This window comes from Scyliorhinus torazame, chromosome 8, assembly GCF_047496885.1.
Source record: "Scyliorhinus torazame isolate Kashiwa2021f chromosome 8, sScyTor2.1, whole genome shotgun sequence".
NCBI classification, from domain to species: domain Eukaryota; kingdom Metazoa; phylum Chordata; class Chondrichthyes; order Carcharhiniformes; family Scyliorhinidae; genus Scyliorhinus; species Scyliorhinus torazame.
The window spans coordinates 128,989,059-129,010,596 of NC_092714.1; the positions used below are offsets into that span (position 1 = coordinate 128,989,059).

General features: G+C 46.9%; 1 pseudogene; it reads right to left on the bottom strand.

Annotated features, from left to right (window-relative positions):
• Positions 1-21,538, bottom strand: part of LOC140428110 (ribosomal protein S6 kinase alpha-3-like) — a 191,393-nt pseudogene that overhangs the window by 51,947 nt on the left and 117,908 nt on the right.

Consider the following 21,538-nt stretch of genomic DNA (forward strand, 5'->3'; position numbering starts at 1 on the left):
CCGGACCAGGGAAGGAGGGAATGATGTGTTTCTTGGATCAGCTGGAATTCCCCAAGGTGGAGGAAGGCAGGAGAGGGCGGGACTGGGAGCACAGATTGGGATGGAGGAGGTGGTAAAAAGGGATTGGGAGCATGCAGACGGGGAAGGCCCCGGGACCGGACGGATTCCCGGTGGAATTTATAGGAATTATGGACTTACTGGCCCCGCTTTTGACGAGAACCTTTAATGAGGCTAGGGAAAGGGGGCAGCTGCCCCCGACTATGTCGGAGGCAACTATATCACTCCTTTTGAAGAAGGAAAAAGACCCGCTGCAGTGTGGGTCCTACAGGCCCATTTCCCTTTTAAATGTAGATGCTAAGCTCCTGGCCAAGGGTGATGGCGACGAGGATAGAGGAATGTGTTCCGGGGTGGTTCCACGAGGATCAAACTGGTTCGTTAAGGGGAGACAGCTGAACACGAACATACGGAGTTTCTAGGGGGTAATGATGATGCCCCCACCAGAGGAGGGAGCGAGATAGTGGTGGCGATGGACGCCGAGAAAGCATTCGACAGAGTGGAGTGTTGATTATCTGTGGGAGGTGCTGAGGAGATTTGGTTTTGGAGAAGGGTATATTGGATGGGTACAGCTGCTGTATAGGGCCCCAGTGGCGAGCGTGCCACAAACAGGACAGAGTGGTCTGATTACTTCAGTCTCATAAGTGGACGAGGCAGGGGTGTCCCCTGTCTCCGTTACTGTTTGCACTGGCGATTGAGCCCCTGGCCATAGCACTGAGGGGCTCCAGGAAGTGGAGGGGAGTGCTCAGGGGAGGAGAAGAACACCGGTATCCTTGTATGCAGATGATTTGTTGCTGTATGTTGCGGACCCAGTGGAGGGATGCCTGAGATAATGCAGACACTCAGGAGTTTGGGGAATTTTCGGGTTACAAATTGATATGGTAAGAGTGAGTTGTTTGTGGTGCATCCGGGGGAGCAGAGCAGGGGAATAGATGATTACCGCTGAGGAAGGTAACAAGAGATTTCCGGTAACGTAGGGATTCAGATAGCCAGGCGTTGGGGAACCTTACACCGGCTTAATTTAACAAGATTAGTGGAACAGATGGAGGAGGATTTTAAGAGATGGGACATGTGGCCCTGTCACTGGTGGGTAGGGTGCAGGCAGTCAAAATGGTAGTTCCTCCCGAGATTCCTCTTTGTGTTTCAGTGCCTTCCGGTGATGGTCACAAAGGCTTTTTCAAGAGAATGAGAAAAGTGTCATGAGTTTTGTGTGGGCCGGGAAGACCCGAGAATGATGAGGGGGTTCTTGCAGCGTAGCAGGGATAGGGGGGGGGGGCTGGCACACTGAGCCAAAGTGAATACTACTGGACCGCCAATATCTCAATGGTGTGTAAGTGGTGGGAGAAGGGGAGGGAGCAGCGTGGAAGAGATTGGAGACGGCGTCCTGCCAAGGGAACCAGCCTACAAGCAATGGTGACGGCGCCGTTGCCGTTCTCCCCGAAGAAATACACCACAAGTCCAGTGGTGGTGGCAACACTAAAAATTTGGGGCAGTGGAGACGACATAGGGGAAGGACGGGAGCCTCGGTGCAGTCCCCGATAAGAAATAACCATAGGTTTGTCCCGGGGAGAATGGATAGGGGATTTGGAGCATGGCAGAGATCTGTGGTTGTGCAACTGAGAGATCTGTTCGTAGACGGGACGTTCGCGAGTCTGGGAGCGCTGACGGAAAAATATGGGTTGCCCCAAGGGAATGCATTTCGGTACATGCAACTGAGGGCTTTTGCGAGGCAACAGGTGAGGGAATTCCCGCAGCTCCCGCCACAGGAGGTTCAAGATTGAGTGATCTCAGGGACATGGGTGGGGGATGGTAGGGTGTCAGATATATACAGGGAAATGAGGGACGATGGAGAGATCATGGTGGATGAGCTGAGGGGGAAAATGGGAAGAGGGAGCTGGGGGAAGAGATTGAAGAGGGGCTGTGGGCAGATGCCCTACGTAGGGTAAACTCTTCGTCCTCGGTGCGCCAGGCTAAGCCTGATATCAATTCAAGGTTTTGCACAGGGCGCATATGACCGGAGCAAGGCTCAGTAAATTTTTCGGGGTAGAGGATAGGTGTGGAAGATGCTCGAGAAGCCCAGCAAACCACACCCACATGTTTTGGTCATGTCCGGCACTGCAGGGGTTCTGGGTGGGGGTGGCAAAGGTGCTTCGAGAGTGGTGGGGGTCCGGGTCGAGCCAGGCTGGGGGTTGGCTATATTTGGGGTTGCAGAAGAGCCGGGAGTGCAGGAGGCGAAAGAGGCTGATGTTTTGGCCTTTGCGTCCCTAGTAGCCCGGCGAAGGATATTGCTTATGTGGAAGGAAGCCAAACCCCCAGGCAGTGGGAGACTGGATAATGACATGGCAGGGTTTATAAAACTAGAACGGATAAAGTTTGCACTAAGGGGTTCGGCTCAAGGGTTCACCAGGCGGTGGCAACCGTTCATTGACTACCTCGCAGAACGATAAAGGAATTGGGAAGGGTAGCAGGCAGCAACCCAGGAGGGAGGGCACCGGGCGGGTCCTCAGGGATGTTTGTGTATAGATATTTGTACTAGGTTATGTATATTGGATTGCTCGATTTTATTTTTGAGAGTTATTATTTTTGATCTGGCAGTTGCCATTTAGTTTACATATTATTTATTTATTTGTTAAAATGGCCACTGTTATTTATACTGTTTTGTCAAAAAAAAAGGAAAACCTTTGTATTGTTTTGTTTGGCCAAAAATTTTTGATAAAATATATTTTTAAAAAAAGAATGAACTAAAAAGGAAAATTTCCAAAGTTGGATTAATTAAGGGTTTGAAAATGCCTCCTCCAAAGTCCAGAATATTTTAAGAAAGGGGAATATGGTAGCTTACCTTGAATATCAGAAAACACCAAACCAATTCTTATTTAAAAAAAATCTTTTTATTGGCATTTCTCATTTATAAACAGTTGTATATATACACATCACATTTTTCTCGCCTGCACTAATTTCCTTTATTTTGTTTTAAAAAAAAAAACATTTTTATTCTCCATTTTCACATTTTCCTTCTAAATTTACACCCCACCCCACAAACAGTAAACGGTAACAAATACAAAATCAATCCCTTAACAATACCAACAAGCCCATCCTCCCACCACCCCAAACGGCCCACCTGTCAATATATGCATCCAATAAAACAAACCCTCCCACGGTGGAAACAAAAAAACACAAGAGAAAAAAGAAAAAGGAGTCCGGGACCGCCCATAGTCATCATTAACCTCTAGTCCACTCCCCCTTGCCCCCCTACACTCAACACCATCCACCTCTGAAAGAGTACCGTACATGGTACCCAAGAGTTGTCCCCCCCCAAACTTTCCACCCCGGCTATTATCACTCGGACCCTGTTCTGCCAGGCTCCCGATGGCCACAGCCCCTCCCCCCATCCACTCTCGTTCACTGGCCGGCTTAAACGGCCAGCGTGGAGGCCCCCCAGCCCCGGGTCCCTTTCCTGGCCCTAGGAAAGCCCAGAAATCCCCCTTTAAGCACACAAACCCCTCATATCCACCTACACCCCAAAGAGCCCTAATTTCGAGTGAAAGTCCCATCACTTCCCTTGTCCAAATATATACAACATTAGCTCCTTTAGCCCATACACCCGCACACTGTGAAACAAAAAAAAAGAAAATACAGTCAGTCATGAGGTCACATCGGCACATGGCCATTTCTCAATTCTGCCACCTTCCTTCTGCCTTCGTAAACTCCTTTCGCTGCTTCCGCCGTTCCAAACTAAAAGTCCCTGAGCTTGTAAGTCACCCTCAGCTTCGCTGGATATACAATGCCACACTGCACCTTGCTAATGTACAGTGCCCTCTTCACCGGTTGAAGGCAGCCCGCCTCCTCGCCAGCTCCACCGTAAAGTCCTGGTATACACGTATACCCAGCTCCAGCCCACTGCACCACCCGCTTCTGCTTGGCCCAGTTCAGGACCTTCTCCTTCACATTGTACTAACGGAAGCAGAGTCACTACCCTTGGCGGCTCACTTGCCATTGTACAGGCCTCCACGACCGATGAGCCCGATCCAGTTCATATCGGGAGAGATCCTCCCCCTCCCCCAATAGTTCTCGCCAGCATCACGGCAAAATACTCAGTCGGCTTCGGTCCTTCAACACCTTCGGGCAGCCCCACAATCTTCAAATTCTGTCGCCTGGATCGGTTTTCCAGGTCTTCCATTTTTCCTTGCAGATCCTTGCTAATGTCCATCACCTTCCGCATCTCCTTCCCCATTGAGGCAAGTTGATCTCGGTGCTGCAATAACGTCTCCTCCACTTCCTTCAGCGCCTCCCCATGCTCTCGCACCTCCGCCACTGCGCTCGCCACCGCCGTCATCACCGGGGAAATCGCCTCCTCCACCAACGCACTCAAAACCCCTCTCATCTCCTTCCTCATTGTCTCCATGTATCTTGTAAACTGCCTTTTCGAATTCCCGCAGCCATCACCTTAGTTATTTCTTCAGCCTTAAGCAATGCGGCCTCCCCTGGTGCTCCAGCCTCCATTTTCCTCGGTGACCCCACGGTGACCTTTCCACTCCCCGACGGACCTTCAGCTGTTTTCTTTACGGACGATTTTTTGCTTACCCTCGACATTTTTTTTCACTGTGCCTTCACTGTTTCTTCCTGCTTTTGCCGCCTCCGTGGACCCTGGGACCAGGACCGGGCTTAAGCCCCGAAAATGCAGTTCCCGAACGGGAGCCCTCCATTGTGCGGCCGCCTCCCACCCGCCATCACCTGAAGTCGCTAATTTCCTTATTATACAGAGGTTTAGTTTGTCCATCGTTTAACTGACCCTATGTGCTTTTCAATGCCCTCTGGATCGGTCTATGGTTCCTCCCCCACCCACCCACCCACCCCGGCCGGCTTTGGCTGTGGTTTTCTTTTTAATTTCCGGACAGAGTGGAATCATCTCTCGTGGTTTCCCTACCTTCCTCCTCCTCCCCTCCCCCCCCCCCCCCCTCCTCCTCCCTCCTCCTCTTCCCCCCCCCCCCTCCTCCTCCTCCTCCTCTTCCCCCCCCCCTCCTCCCCTCCTCCTCCTCCTCTTCCCCCCCCCCTCCTCCTCCTCTTCCCCCCCCCCCTCCTCCTCCTCTTCCCCCCCCCCCCTCCTCCTCCTCTTCCCCCCCCCCCTCCCCTCCTCCTCCTCTCTTCCCCCCCCCCTCCCTCCTCCTCCTCTTTCCCCCCCCCTCCTCCCCCTCCTCTTTCCCCCCCCCCTCCTCCCCCCCCCTCCTCCTCTCTCCCCTCCCCCCCCCTCCTCCTCTCTCTCCTCCCCCCCCCCTCCCCCCCCCCCCCCCCCCGGGCTGCGCAGTCTTTTGGTAACTCATCTATCTTGGTGTTTTAATAATTAAAAAAAAACAATTCTTATTAGGTTACTCCTCGTTGTTGGGCCTCGAACAGGTTTTGGAACAGACCGACAAACTGCCCCCAAGTATCCAGGAAGCCTTCCTCTGACCCCTCGGAGGCGTACTTAATTTTCTCCAGGTGGAGAAATTCCAAAAGGTCAGGCGAGCCAGTCCTGCAACTGTGGGTGGCGCTGCCGATCGCCAGCTGAGCAGGATTCTCCGCCGTGCAATTAGGGAAGCGAAAGCAAGGGCGTTGGCCCCCTTCCCCATGTGTAACTCTGACTGCTCCGATACCCCCGAAGATTGCCACTATTGGCATGGCTTCTCCCTCACCCCCACAACCTTGGACATTGCCTCGGAGAAGGCTGTCCAGAACCCAGCAAGCTTGGGGCAAGCCTAAAACATGTGGGTGTGGCTGGCCGGGCCCCTCTGGCATCGCTCACATTTGTCCTCCACCTCCGGGAAGAACCTGCTCATTCGGGTTCTGGTCAGGTGCGCTCTGTGCACCCCTGTGAGCTGCATTAGGCTTTGCCTTGCACAGGAGGAGGTGGAGCTCACCTCGCTCAGTGCTTCGCTCCAGAGTCCCCATCCTACCTCTGTCCCCAGTTCGTTCTCCCATTTTTGTCTGGTCCCGTCCACTGGAGTCCGGGCTCTGTCCAGTAGCTGTCCGTATATTTTCCACATAGCCCCCCTTCTCGTTGCTTGTGCCTATCAGTTCCTCTCCGTAGTGTGCTTTCTGGGGCCCCAGGGTACCCCACTGTCTCCTTGCGGAGGAACTGTTTTACTTGGTGTCTCATTTCCTGTCCTTTTGCTAGCCTGCACTTCCTCGTCAGTTCGTCTAGTGTCGCCAGTCTGTGCCCTACGTAGAAGTCCCCGACCGTGAATGTACCCCCGTCCCACCTCCATCTTTTGAAGGTGGTATCTAGCATGGCTGGGGGGAATCTGTGATTGCCGTAGATGGGGCCATTTTAGTTATCCCGAAGTGTTGTCTGAGCTGGGTCCATGTTCTCAGCGTGGCCGCTACCACTGGGCTTGTTGTGTATCTTGTTGAGGGGGGATGGGAGTGTTGCTGTAGCCAGGACCCGGAGGGTCGTTTCCTTTACAGGATGCCTCCTCCATTTGCACCATACTGTGTCAGGTTCTTGTACCCATCCGCTCACTCATTCTGCCGTTGCTGCCCAGAGATAGTATTGTAGGTTTGGTAAGGCCAGGCCCCCCTTTGATTTTCCTTCTTTGCAGTGTACGTTTTGGAATTCTCGGGTTCTTACACCCCCCCCCCCCCTCGCAACGGTCTTGGCCAAAAGGCTGGAGGGCTGTGTACCAGAGATGGTCGCAGAGGACCAAACGGCTTTGTCAAGGGTAGGCAGCTCACAGCGAACATCAGGTGGCTGCTGAACGTAATAATGACCCCCTCTGGAGAGAGAACACCAGAGGTGATCATCTCCCTGGACGCAGAAAAGGCCTTCAACAGAGTCGAATGGAAATACCTCCTCGAGGTACTGGAACGGCTTGGGCTAGGAGCGAGGTTCACCGCCTGGGTGAGGCTCTTGTACGACGCTCCCAAGCGAGCGTCCAAACTAACACCAGCTCTAAATACTTCCAGCTGCAGAGAGGAACAAGACAGGCTGCCCCCTGTCCCCACTCTTGTTCGCGCTAGCCATCGAACCCCTGGCGATAGCCCTGTGGGACGCAAAAAGCTGGAAGGGAATCCGGAGAGGAGACCGAGAGTACAGAGTTTTCACTCTATGCAGATGACCTTTGCTGCGGCCGCTCCATTCGCGATCGCCACTGGAAGCCCTTCAAACCAATTCTGCACATGCCCTTAGAATTAGAGAATCTACAGTGCAGAGGAGGCCATTTGGCCCATCGGTTCTGCACCGGCTCTTAGAAAGAGCACCCTACTCAAGTCCACACCTCCACCCTATCCCCGTAACCCAATAACCCCACCTAACCATTTTGGACATTAAGGGCATTTAGAATGACCAATCCACCTAACCTGCACATCTTTAGACTGTGGGAAGAAACTGGAGCACCCGGAGGAAACCCAGGCGGACACGGGGAGAACGTGCAGACTCCGTAGAGACAGTGACCCAAGCCGGGAATCAAACCTGGGACCCTGGCGCTGTGACCCTTGGAAGATTTATTTCAGAAAAATGTGGTTGGGTGCATGTAGGGCAAGGTTCTCTGGCCTCCCCATGGCGTGTTTACTGCAGCGGGTGGCAGCCCTGTTGGCCAGATCTTCTGGTCCACTGCTGTCAATGGGATTTTCCATTGATTCGACCCCACAGCAGGGGTGCGCTGTCAGCAGATCAGAGGATCCCGCCCAAAGTAAATTATTTAATTTTACATTGGAAAAACAAGAAAATTCATGTTTTAAGATCATGCATAAGAAATGTGACTTGAAAAAACTGCATTAAAAAAAAAAAAAACAATACTTACATTCCAATCAATAGTGGAAAAGAAAGCATGTCTCTTAATTTCTTCAACACCATCTGGACCAGCACCTGGCAATGTAATGAAAGCGTACAATTTATTTGTGATCTTTCTCCCTATCGACTCCCAAACACCCCCTCCCATAACAGCTCAAATCCTCCATTATAGTGGAAGGCGATCATTGGAAAAGTTAATTGAAGGGGAAAATGCAATTTCTATTAGAATAGTTTTGTTCCTTATTAGAATAGTTTTGTTCCTTCCTTACTAATGCTGCCATCATGAGTTAGCTCTTAATTATGAAATCACTATTCTTCATGCAATTCTTGCTCAGTATCACAGATACTCAAAGAAAACGTAACTGAACAGTGAGTCACTGGTCAGCCAGTAGGTCTGAAAAACATTCTTCCGTTTCTGTTCACAAATTAGCTGTATTCAAATCGGGCTAGTTGCTTGAAGGTCTTTATTCCTTATGTTTAGTTAGATAGAGCAGGATAAAGATTGGTTGGAGACTTGGGCGTAGAGATGGCAGATGGAATTTAATGCGGACAAATGTGAGGTAATGCATTTTGGAAGGTCTAATACAGGTGGGAATTATACAGTAAATGCCAGAACCCTTAAGAGTATTGACAGGCAGAGGATCTGGGTGTACGGGTCTACAGGTCACGGAAAGTGGCAACGCAGGTGGAGAAGGTAGTCAAGAAGGCATACGGCATGCTAACTTCATCAGATAGGGCATTGAGTATAAAAATTGGCAAGTCATGCTGCAGCTGTATAGAACTTTAGTTAGGCCACACTTGGAATATAGTGGTTCAATTCTGGTCACCCACACCACCGGAAGGATGTGGAGGCTTTGGAAAGGGTACAGAGAGGTTTATCAAGATGTTGCTTGGTATGGAGGGTATTAGCTACAAGGAGAGGTTGTTCACACTGAAATGACAGAGGTTGAGTGGCTACCTGATAGAAGTCCACACAATTATGAGGGGCATGGATAGAACGGGATAGTCAGAAGCTTTTTTCCCCAGGGTGGAAGAGTCAATTACCAGGGGACATAGGTTTAAGGTGCAAGGGGCAAAGGAGATGTGCGAGGGAAGTTCTTTTTTTATTTAAACAGAGGGTAGTAGGTGCCTGGAACTTGCTGCCAGAGGAGGCTGTGGAAGCAGGTACGATAGTGACGTATAAGAGGCATCTTGACAAATACATGATTAGGATGGGAATAGAGGGATACAGACCCCAGAAGTGTAAAAGGTTTTAAGTTAGACGGGCAGCATGGTCGGCACAGGCTTGGAGGCCGAAGCGCCTGTTCCTGTGCTGTACTTTTCTTTGTTCACCCAACACCGATTATAGAATCATAAAAACCTACAACACCGGATAAGGCCATTCAACTAGTTGCTTGTCGTGGCTCTGAAAGAGCTGTTGTGCTTATTGCTATATATCCCTCCTTTATGCTGGTAAGCTTGTAATATCCTCACTCATATAAATTTATTTATGGAGTCAGTTTTCACCACTTTTCATGCAAAGCATTTTGATGAAGAGTTAATAAGGAGAAAACTGTCTCCATTGGCAGACAGATGGGTAACCAGAGGACACAGGCGTAAGATAATTGGGGAAAGAGAGGGAGAGAAGAGTTTTAATTGCACGGCGAGTTTAATTTCATAGAATTTACAGTGCAGGAGGCCATTCAGCCCATCGAGTCTGCACCGACTCTTGGAAAGAGCATCCTATCCAAGCCCACACTTCCACCCTATCCCCATAACCCAGTAACCCCACCCAACACTAAGGGCAATCCCACCTAACCTGCACATCTTTGGACTGTGAGGGGAAACCGGAGCACCCGGAGGAAACCACGCACACACTGGGAGACTGTGCAGACTCCGCACAGACAGTGACCCAAGCTGGGAATCGAACCTGGAACCCTGGAGCTGTGAAGATTTGTGCTAACCACTATGCTACCGTGAACACAGTCTGAAAGGATGGTGGAAGCAGATTTCAAGAGTAACATACAAAACGGAACTGGATCTCCACTTAGAGGAAGGTTTTGCAGCACCATGATGAAACGAGCAGAGGATTGCGAGTAACTCATCCAGAGAACTGCATGACGTGCTAGATTAAACTGCTACCCCCTATACCATATAATTCTAGGCCCAACCATCTTCAGCTGCTTCATCATAGGTCAAGTGGGGATGTTCGCAGATTACTGCACAATGTTAAGCACCATTTGCAACTTTTCAGAGATTGAAGCAATCCAGGTCCAAATGTAACAAGACCTGGACAACATCCAGACTTGGCTGACAAGTGGCAAGTTACATTTGTCCACCCAAGTGCCAGGCAATGACCACCTCCTCCCCCCAAAAAAATCTAACCATCGCCCCACGACATTCAAACGGCATTACCCTCGCTGAAATCCCCAACAAATCACATCCTGGGGGTTACCATTGATCAGAACCTGAACTGGACCAGCCATATTAATACTGTGACTACCAGAGAGGTCAAAGGCTATGAGTATTATGGCGAGTAACTCACCTCCTGGCCTCCCCACCCAAAAGCCTGTCCACCACCGACAAGGCACAAGTCTGGAGAGTAATGGAATACTCTCCACTTGGCTGGATGAGTGGCAGCTCCAACAACACCCAGGAAAAAGCAGCCTGCTTGAAGGCTACCTCTTCCACAAAATATTCAATCTTCCCACCACCGACAAACAGTGGCAGCTGTGTGTACCATCGACAAGATGCACTGCAGGAATTCATTAAGGTTCATTAGGCAGCTCCTTCCAAACCCACGACCATTACTGTGTAGAAGGACAAGAGCAGCAGACACCTGGGAACCCCAACACGTGGAGGTTCCCCATCAAGTCATTCAACATCCCAACTTGGAAATATATCACTGTTTCTTCACTGTCACTGGGTCAAAATCCTGGAACATCCTCCCTGACAGCACTGTGGGTGTACCAACACCTCAGGGACTGTAGCGGTTCACAAAGGCAACTCACCACCACCTTCTGAAGGGTAACTAGGGATGGGAAATAAATGCTGGCCGAACCAGTGGCACCACATCCCATAAATGATTTTTTTTTGTTAAAACTTTAGTTTTCAAAATCAACATTTCACCTACGATCTTAATCTGAATTATACATAATGACCACTGTGCAACAGTATGGCTTTACATCATTTGAGGAAACAGTAGCACTGAAAAATATAGGATATCACCTTAGATGGACTTCACCATGTTGAATTATCGTACAGTAATAGCGTAAATACCTAGCCTGTTTCCAGGATTGCGTTTGAAAAGCATTCGCAATAGACTTTGGGAGTCTGGGCTTAAAAACTGTGGCATCCTAATTTTGCTCTGCAATAATAAATACAACAGTAAGAAACTTGGAAGAATAAAACATTTTTATTCACATTAAATAATTACAATATTTATGGAATTACTGGTTACTTACTTCAGTATCATCGTCATAGTGTCCTTTCTGTCCTTTCCTGAAAGGGCAAAGGTGCCCGTAAGCATCTCAAACTAAAGACAAAATGTAGTCAAAATTTATTCGAGCACCATTTTTGAGGAAATTAAGAAATAAACGTGACAATCTTTAACCGGTGCTGGTAGCATTATTTGAAACATAAGAAATAAGAGAAAGCAATGTGGCCCAACTGTTTGCAGCTTATGCCCTCTCACAATTTCCATTCCCACCTAGCATTACGTCATCAGCAAACTTGGAGACATTACTCTGTCCCTTGGGTTAAGTCATTAATATAGATTGTAAATAGCTGATTGTAAATCCTTATGGTGCTCCACTCATCACAACTGCCAACTTGAAAATGCCCAATTTATCCCTACCGTCTACTTCCTGTCTGTTAACCAATTTTCCATCGATACTGATGCATCATTCCAACTCTAGGAGACTTTATCTTGCTTATTTGCCTTTTGAAATCCAGATATACCACATCTACTGGTTCCCCTTTATCTATCCTAATTACATGTTCAAAAAACTCTAGCAAATTTACCAAACAGATTTCCCTTTTATAAAACTGTGTTGACTTGTTCTAATTACATGTTTTTCTAATTGTAGTGTGAAGACTTCCCAAATAATAAATTCTAACACTTTCCCAATAACAGGCTAACTGGCCTTAGTTTCCAGCTTTCGGTCTCCTTTTTTTCTTGAATAGTGGTGATATTGTACCTTGTAATAATACCACTTACAGTGAACAATACCTCAAAAGAGAGAAGTGTTGCAGTCAAGGGAGACTAAGACATTTAAGTGGAGAGCTCAAGTAGCCTTGGGATAGATCGGTTAAAACAGTTGTTAGCACCCATTGGAATTTTCACTGTACTGAAGCATAGGAACACAAGTTGGCCATTCAACTCTGGCCTGTTCTGCCTTTCTATTGCAACACTGCTCAACTATAACTCAAACTCCATTTCCCTCCTTTCATTCCATATCCCTTAATCATATATCCCTTAATCACAGAATCCCTACAGTGCAGGAGGTGGTAATTCGGCCCATCGAATTTACACCGACCCTCTGAAAGAGCACCCTACCTTCCCACTCCCCAACCTTATCCTGTGACCTCACCCAACCGTTGGACATTAAGGACAATTTTAGAATGGCCAATTCACCCAAGCTGCACATCTTTGGACTGTGGAAGGAACCGGAGCACCCGCAGATATTGGGTTTAATATCCTTAAAAATCTCAGTTTCAAATTTTCAATTGTCCAAGCCTCAACAGCTTTTGGGGAAGATTGTTCTAGGTTTCCACCAACCTGTGTGAAGAATTTCACAGCATCACTCGGGAAATGCCTAGTTTCAATATTAAAGGTTATGCACACCTGTTATGGACTTATTCTCCAAAAAGGAAATAGTTTCTCTTTATCCAACTTTAATCCTCTTTAACAAGACAAGTGATTCACACGTAATTTTTTTATACTCAATGAAATTACAAGCCTAGACTATGGGCCATGTCCTCGAAATTTAACCCAGCGTTTTACACAACTGTACCATAATGCCACTCCTTTGCATTACAGCCCTTGGACAAAAGGCTAATATTCCATTGGCCTTTCTAAAAAATTATTTTTGTACCCGGACTATTTCTTCTTCAACGATTTCTGTACATGGACCCATAAATCACTATGCTCTTCTACAGTTTGGTAGCTTCTTATAGTTTCTGGTCTGTCTTTCTGGAATCCAAAATGGACGACCACATGTTTCCCCACATTGTTACAGTTTTGCCCTCTCATTTAATCAGAGTTCAATGACCCAATCACCAACTGTCTGGGCATCAGGTGCTGCTAGTTCAGGTCCATATCTTGAGAATGAAAGCAAGGGCACATCAGCCCCCTAGAGCATTGGGTTCTAAAATGCACAACTGTGAAATTTGAGCAATGGCATAGGTAAAGGTTAAAGCTATAAATAACTAAAAAAAATGCAGAAAATTAAAACACAACAGAAGTGATGGACAAAACGTTGAACAGAGGGGGAGCTAATTGGAGGAATATGTTCAGAAATTAAGCTTAAATTTGAACACGTCATAGAATTTACAGTGAGGAGGCCATTTGACCCTTCGAGTCTGCACTGTCCCTTGGAAAGAACACCCTACTTAAGTCCACACACCTTCATCCTACCCCCGTAACCCCACCGTACCTTTTTGACAATAAAAGGCAATTTAGCATGGCCAATCCACCTAACCTGCTTGGACTGTGGGAGGAAACCGGAGCACCCGGAGGAAATCCACACAGACACAGGAGAACGTGCAAACTCCACAGTCACCCGAGGCTGGAATTGAACCCGGGACCCTGGAGCTGTGAGGCCACAGTGCTAACCACTGTGCCACCATGCCGCCTTCTTGTAACTGCAAACTAGAAACTAGTTCAAGAAAATCAAGGTGGAGTGGATAAAAATGTATTCCCTGTTTGAGAGAAAACAACGGAGTGAATAATTTACAAGAATATTATTTCTTTACAGTAAATACAGTCTAATGGGAATATATTAAAAATGCTTACCATGAGAACACCAAAAGACCACCAATCGGCACTCTGAGTGTGACCTCTTCGATTGACTACCTCTGGCGCCATGTACTCCACTGTACCACAGAACGAATAGGCTTTCTTCTCATGATCGATAGACTCCTTGCTCAACCCAAATCTAATTTTAAAATAATTTATTTTAAAAATTCATGTTCAGACAATGTTTGTACAATTATTTTATGACTTCTGATGCCAAAATCCATAAATTTGGTGAAAGGTATAGCCAGGAGGAGTCACTTCAAATAGGGGAAAACAACAGAAAACTGGCTGAAGGGAGGTAAAGCCAGAATAGTCATGTAATCATCCACAATTAGCTTGTGGATGACAACGGCCTTGTTCACAAGTGAACAAATATTCTGAAGGGTGTTGCAGAGGCACCGAGGTATCCGCTGGCAGAGTTCACAGGGTCAGCACTGTGAGGACAGAGTTTGACGAGAAGGAGATTGGCAATATCACCACACAATGGGCATGCTGGACAGGAAGCTCAGCGAGAGAATTGGATGAAGTAGTTGGAGTTGGTACTTATTAAGGAAGCAGTGACCAATGCCTCACTGGGCCCTCAAGGATGCAGAGAGACATAGGGGAAGCTATTACCTTATCGAAGAGAAACTCAAGCCAAGGATGACAGCAGGAGAGTAGGAAGGTCAAATGGTGTTGAAGGATTGGATAGACTCAAGCAGGGAGAAACAAAAGGAGCCATGACAACACTAGAGAGGGGTCCATGAGGGGTGAAAAGAATAGTGGTAAAAGAAAAGGGGAGATAAGTTTTGGTAACAGAAATGATGGGTTTCAGTTTAGAGTAGCCGTCAAAAGGTACATGCAAATCAACCTCAGGGAAAACAAGTTATATGGGCCTGATTGCATAGAAATTACTAAAGTACATATATTGTGGCAGGAAATAGGGGGAGGGGAGATAATGTTCACTTGGTGGCATAAAGCTGAAGTCAGCTGGATGGAATTGGCATGCAGCATCAATAAACTGTTCATATTCAGAGACAGGTGCAGCAGGTGACTGGAGCCCAGATGCTTATTTGAAGGTAGGGCATCAGGGGACACACTGACGGTAGTATTCACATGGAAATTAAGATCCAGATATGTGGTATAGTGTGAGGGGCAGGGGGAAAATTGTTGAATGTCACTACAGGATCCAAAGCAGCAGAAAAATGCACTTTCCACCCCTGGAGAGTGACTTTCCAGCCAGGAACCGAACTGCAGCTGAAATTGAAAAATCAGTCAGCCGGGCTCAGCAGGGGAAAATGCTGGGACGTACACAACCAAAAAGCAGACCAGAGACTCCATAGTTGAATTATACAGTGTAGTCCATTGCAGAAACATAGGATGCGATTCTCTGGCCTTGCGCTCAATCGCAAGTGGCCGGGGAATCCCAGGAGTGGCCTCCCAGCAGCCTCCACGCCTCGCGGATTACACCAAAGTCCCACGAGGCGTCGGAATTGGAACTCCGCTCAAAAGGAGCGGGACTAAGCAGTGCTCGCTAAAGTCGGTCGTAAACCTACTGAAGGCCTATCTATCCAGGATTTACTGGCCTCCCTTGATTCACCGGCCTCCCCAAGGAGGCTACAGCTGGGCTCCAATCAATACTGGTCCACAAGAGGGCAGCACGGGGGCAGTGGTTAGCACTGCTGCCTCATAGCACCGAGGTCCCAGGTTCGTTCCTGGCTCTGGGTCACTGTCTGTGTGGAGTTTGCACATTCTCCCCGAGTTTGCGTGGGTTTTGCCCCCACAACCCAAAAGGTGTGCAGGGTAGGTGGATTGACCATGCTAAATTGCCCCTTAATTGGAAAAAATGAATTGGGTACTCTTTATTTAAAAAAAATTAATACTGGTCCACAAGAACATGGACCAGGCAGACCTGGAATGTTGGCACCTTTTAACTACCCAGCTTCCACTGTTGACCTGGCATTGCCAAGGTGCCAGGTGGCACTGCACACAGGATGGAGCACTGCTTGAGTGCCAGGATGGCATTGCAAGGGTGCCCTGGTGACACTGTCATGGGTAGGGGCCCCAAGAGGGGCTATGCCCATGAAAGGCGGGTGGGGTGTGTTGAAGGGTGAGGGTGCGCAGGGACCCCATAGCAGGGTGTCCTCACTTGGATGTGTGTGTGTGTATGTGTGTGTGTGTGTGTGTGTGTGTGTGTGTGTGTGTGTGTGTGGGGGGGGGGGGGGGGGGGGGGTGACATTTCCTCTGGATAGAGAGGGGGGGGGGGGGGGGGGGGGGGGGGGGGGGGGAGAGAAAGAGATGCTCACTTAGAGTTCGGGGCACACTTTCAAAATGGCAGCCTGATCTCAGAGTTTAGCTCCCCAGTGTGAAAAAAACATCAATGTGGGCTAAACCGGTAAGAAACTCAAGAGGGTGTCAGATGGCCAGGAATGTAGATGTAAGACAGCAGCAAAGCAAAACTAGTAGAACCCATATTAATGAATTTACCCACCTGTCAATTTAATATGACCTTCTTCATCGAGCAAAATACTGGAAGAAAACAATTACACTTAATTCCTTGAAAATATATTTTTCAAATCAAAATTCACTAAGTTAGCAGTTCTGGCAAGTTACATTCATATAAGATCCATAAGAAAAACTAACTTCAATTTTTATAATGTATATAAAGAACTGAATGGCATACAAGTGCTCAATGGAAACTCAATCCAGGTTGAAAATTATAAACTTACTTTTCTGGTTTTAGGTCTCTGTAGATAATTCCCAGACTGTGTAGATGATCTAAAGCAAGTGCCAACTCTGCAAGGTAAAACTTCACATCCTCTTCAGTGAACATAACCTTGAGGATATAATTTATGTTGCATATTAAAACAGATTTATATAGTCCAAACTCTTCAACATTATTCAAAATTCAAGTGCAAAAACCATGAGAATGTTTGGTACAAAAACCCAACTTCAGTTTATGAAGGCATTTTGCTATAATTAACCTCACCCACTAAACAAAATAACAAGTTATTGAACAATAGACTTATGTAGAAACAAACAGATAATTGGGACGAAGAACTTCTACTTACACAAATGTCCCAAGAATTGGAGGCAAAAATTATCCAAACTGGAAAGAAGGCTTAGGGGAAAACTGAAAGGAAGATCAAAGCAGCTGTTTTTGAGAATGGCAGGGATAGCAAGGCAGACAATTTTATGAGAGCCTTGTGAAAAATTCAGCCAAATAGCTGAAGGTTGTGAAGCTGGAACGAATGGGGGGGGTAGTAGGAGGATGGAAATGGGAGTTAGTGCAATGTAAGCCACAGTTGGAACAGCGAAGGGCTCATTTCAAAGGTATGAGGGTATGCAAACATAGAGAATGATTCATAAGTGACAACAGGGAATTTTGAAATCCATCCAATGATGATTTGCAATTACATGGCAATCAGAGAAACAAAATTCCATTGTTTCCTATATTCTTAGGATGTGGGATGCTGGAAAGGACATGTATATTAAACATCCTTAGCTATCAAGCAACACTTTTACTGGGACTCAGAATTTACACAAAATTTGGACTAAAAATAATTGAACGGTCAGATTGGATAGGGGGTAGCAGGTTCGCTTGTATTTTCCAATCACAAAGTAACTGTAGGAACACATTAAAACACCACTACACAGTGAGACATACAGGGTTATTTGCTGACAAGCAGCCAAGTTGGATTAAGCAAAGTACAGGCAGAGAAGCTCATTAATGGAGTAGGACATGTACATGGATGGTCGACTGGCAACCTGGGGGAGGTCTCTGAGAATCTCCAACCTGCAGCTGCGCGCCTTTCTCTGCAAGGCGGCAAAACGTTCCCCTAGAGACCCGGACACACTTTTGGACACAATGGTAGGGCAGGGCTGGTTAGAGCACGCCAAATGCGGAACATCTACAGATCACTCATGGAAAAAGGTCAGGATCTCAGTGGACGAGACCAGATGGAAATGGAGGTGGGGGAGGGGCTGGAGCAAGGCGCTGCACAGGATCAACTCCACCTCGTCTTGTGGCGGGTTAAGCCTGATGCAGCTCAAGTTGGTGCACGGGGCGCACCTTACTATGACATGCATGAGCGGGTTCCTCCTGGAGGTGGAGGATAAGTGCGAGCGGTGTCAGGGAACCGGCCAACCACACCCACATGTTCTGGTCCTGCCTCAGACTCGGAGCTCTGGTCGGCCTTTTTTGAGGTCATGTCCAGTGTTGTGGGGGTCAAGATGGAGCCTTGCCGATCTGTGGCGGTCTTCGGGGTGCCAGAGTATCCAGAGCACTACACATGGAAAGGGGGGGGGGGGGGGGGCGCGCCATGGTCTTCACCTCACTGACCGCCAGGCGGAGACTTCTGCTAGGTTGGAAGTCAGCAGCACCATCCAGGGCCTCAAAGTAGCGGAATTATTCCACGATACATGGAAGTTCACAAACCTTTGAGGACCTTTTGTGGCCAGCAACTAATTGGGGTGAGGTGCAGGGAGTACTGCTAGGATAAAAGGGATCTTGCGTACAGCAGACAAGAGACAGGGAGGAAGGCTACTTGCCAGAGGGGACCCCCACCTCCAAACCAAGGAGGCTGACCATTCGAACCTCATAGGGAAAGTGACAAGCTGTTGTACAGATGTTTGAAGTTGCTGTTGCTTGGTTTCTCCTTTTGTATTCTGCCGGCTTCTTGTTGTGTATAAATCTTGTCACTAACTGTTAAAAATCCCAATAAAAACGTTTTTCAAAAATAATTACTGGAAGGGAAAATTCCAGAATGGAACCTTGGCTCAAAAGACCATGGGCTGATCGCTTCTCGGCCTTTTGGCTAAGATCAAGTGTCTGTAGATTGAGCCTTTGGGTTCAGATCTGGTATGTCTCTCTTGTGGGGACCATAAATTCGATTCAATTTGAATTAGTTTTTTGGAGCTGGATTAGGGGTGCGCCCTTGACCCACACTCTGAGCCCTGGCTTGGTAACTCAGAAAAGGAAAAATTTATAAAATAAAAAAAAAAAAGACCATGGGCTGGATTCTCCGTCGGCAGGACCCGCCTCTTCGCTGGCAGCACACACATGCCCGAGGATTTCCCAACTGCGTGGGGGTGCCCATAACAGGAAACCCCATTGGCCGGCTGCCAGGATGGAGGGTCCCGCTGTGGGCCAGGGCGCGCCAGACCCGGGTTAGAGACCCTGCCCCAATCACTTTTGCTTTTTATAAAATAATACATGGAGGAAGAGTCACAGGACCGCTAATTAATTTTAACAATAATTTTTTAATTAAACATTGGATGTTCATTGTACAGTACTCCTTTACTCCCCCCTTATCTTAACAAATACACACAGATCTTACTAACATGGATTACAAAGTACATCTTAATCTACAATGGTCTCATTAACAAAGTCTCTTTAAGCACACAGATTGGTTGTGGTTAAATATACACTCCTCTCGGAACCCAAGTTAGTGCCTGTTGATTTCTCCTCAAAATCCTCCTCCCCGCTCAGATGATTGCCACACAAGATTTTCCAAACTCAAACTTCCAAAATACACTTTAAAATCTAAGTCTTTCTCTTAGCAGTGTGCATTCCAAAATCCAGTCCAGGTTTTCCAAATGACACTTTTAAAACAAAGCTCCCGCTCTACTTTTAACAGAATTCAGTCCAGGATTTACACTAATTCCTTAGGATTTATTTGTCTTGACTGCTGCACAAATTGTTCACAATTGCTTTAGACTCTAGTAAAATGGCATCAAATGTTTAATTTACCTCCAAAGTTTGCTGTCCCACTTTACATGTGCGGTTACCTCTGCGATTACCTCTAACTCAGAACACTGTTTACTCTTCCTGGAATTCTTCGGAATAATACTTTGATCTCGGTTTGTTCTTCAGTTGTCTTTTAGACATTCGTTCTGTCCCAATTCCATAGTTATCTCGATTGTATCTTGTACCTTAGGAAACCTGCAACTTTGCAACTCCCTTGTCCTGTCCAGCTTCTCCTGGCAGATTTGAGAGATGTCACACCCCCAGTATCCTGTCTCCAACTGCAATGAATCCAGCTAAAACTAAGATTTGAAAGCTTTTTCTACTTTACAAGAGCCTCCAGTTGTTAAACAGTGATTGCTACTTCTATTTACTCTTCACACCGCAGCCCTCTCCAAGGACAATAGAAACACAGTTGGAAAGTAACCAATCCCCACACAAACACCGTTGTCCAGCATGAATCCAACAATAGCGTTTACCCTTCCAGGAACAGAAACATTACATTAAACACACTTAGAATTGCACCATATTTCCAATGTTTACCAGTATAAATATAAATCCCTTAAAACTACCTTTGTTTTCTTAACACAATATCAACTTATCCTTTAATCAGTGGTGATGAATCTAGGAATTTCATATTGTATTATATGTAACTTGTGCAGTAATGGTTAAAAGCCTGGGTTACGGTGTGTATCTGACTGCTACAGTATGTTTTTTAAAATTCTGGTTTGAAAGGCAGCTAGTATTTGGGGCTACAGAGGTGTAATTAAAATATCATAAAAGATCATAATGCATTCCAACCATGTACATTATTTACGGGAATAAGGCTAATGGAATTTTGTTTATAGAAAGGCGACTCCCTGGGGGGGGAAAGAGGGAGATAATTAGAGACAATTGTGTTTAGCCTTAGTAAGATGGTCATAACTCATTTAGTGGGATAGAGATGATGTAGTTAATGGGAGAAGCCAGGGACTGAAGCAGTCAGGAGTTGAGTTTAGTTTAGATCTGTCTGGGAACAGATTAGCAACTTCTGGAGAAATAATTTAGTCAAAGAATTTGACTGTGAACCGAACAGGAGCTTTTTGCCAAATGCTGGGAAGTTAAATAATAGTTTGACAGTGGGAAAAATCTGCAAGCTGGTTCCTGAAGGATCTCTCTCTCAAAGCAGTTTATCCAAGATGGCATTGTCTTGGGGCAGCACGGTAGCTAGCATTGCTGTCTCACCGCACCATGGACCCATGGTCAATTTCGGCCTTGGGTCACTGTCTGTGTGAGTCTGTACGTTCTCCCAGTGTCTGCATGGGTTTCCTCCCAGTGCTCCGGTTTCCTCCCATCGTCTAAAGATGTGCAGGTTTGGTGGATTGGCAATGATAAATTGCCCCTAGTGTCCAGGATGTGCAATTTAGGATATAGAGTTAGGTGGGGCGTGGGCACGGGTAGAGTGCTCATTTGAATGGCCGGTGCAGACTCGAGGGGCCTAATTGCCTCCTTCTGCACTGTAGGGATTCTATCACCTCTATACAGCAAGTATTCCTGGGTCAGCTAACTATTTTAAAAGTGGGTTTTGACCAGATGGGTTTGCTCAACTGGAGATGAAAAGACAGCAGTTAGGAGAAAAAGGGTTTAATTTTATTGTTAAACATGGTTTAACTGGTAATTGAAAAGTATATTTTCTTGTATGATATTAACGAGAGCTTAATACTGTGTTAGTAATAAAGTTTGTTTTAATATACCATATCCCCATTTGTGTGGGGGATCACTCCTGGAGCAAAGTGTGCTTAAATATTGGGGTCTCTGTCCAGTATCCTTGTAACAGTTGGGGTCTGGTCCAGATTGTAATAGTGAGGGCAGAGGGAAGAGCATGGAAAAAATAACGGAAATATAGTGCTAACTGGACCTAGGGCAGTAAAGCAGAAAGGAAGGTACTTGCGCATTTAGATTTTGCAGGACAAGTTGATCTGAGGCATGAAACTGTTGACAAGCTGCTAGAGGTCAT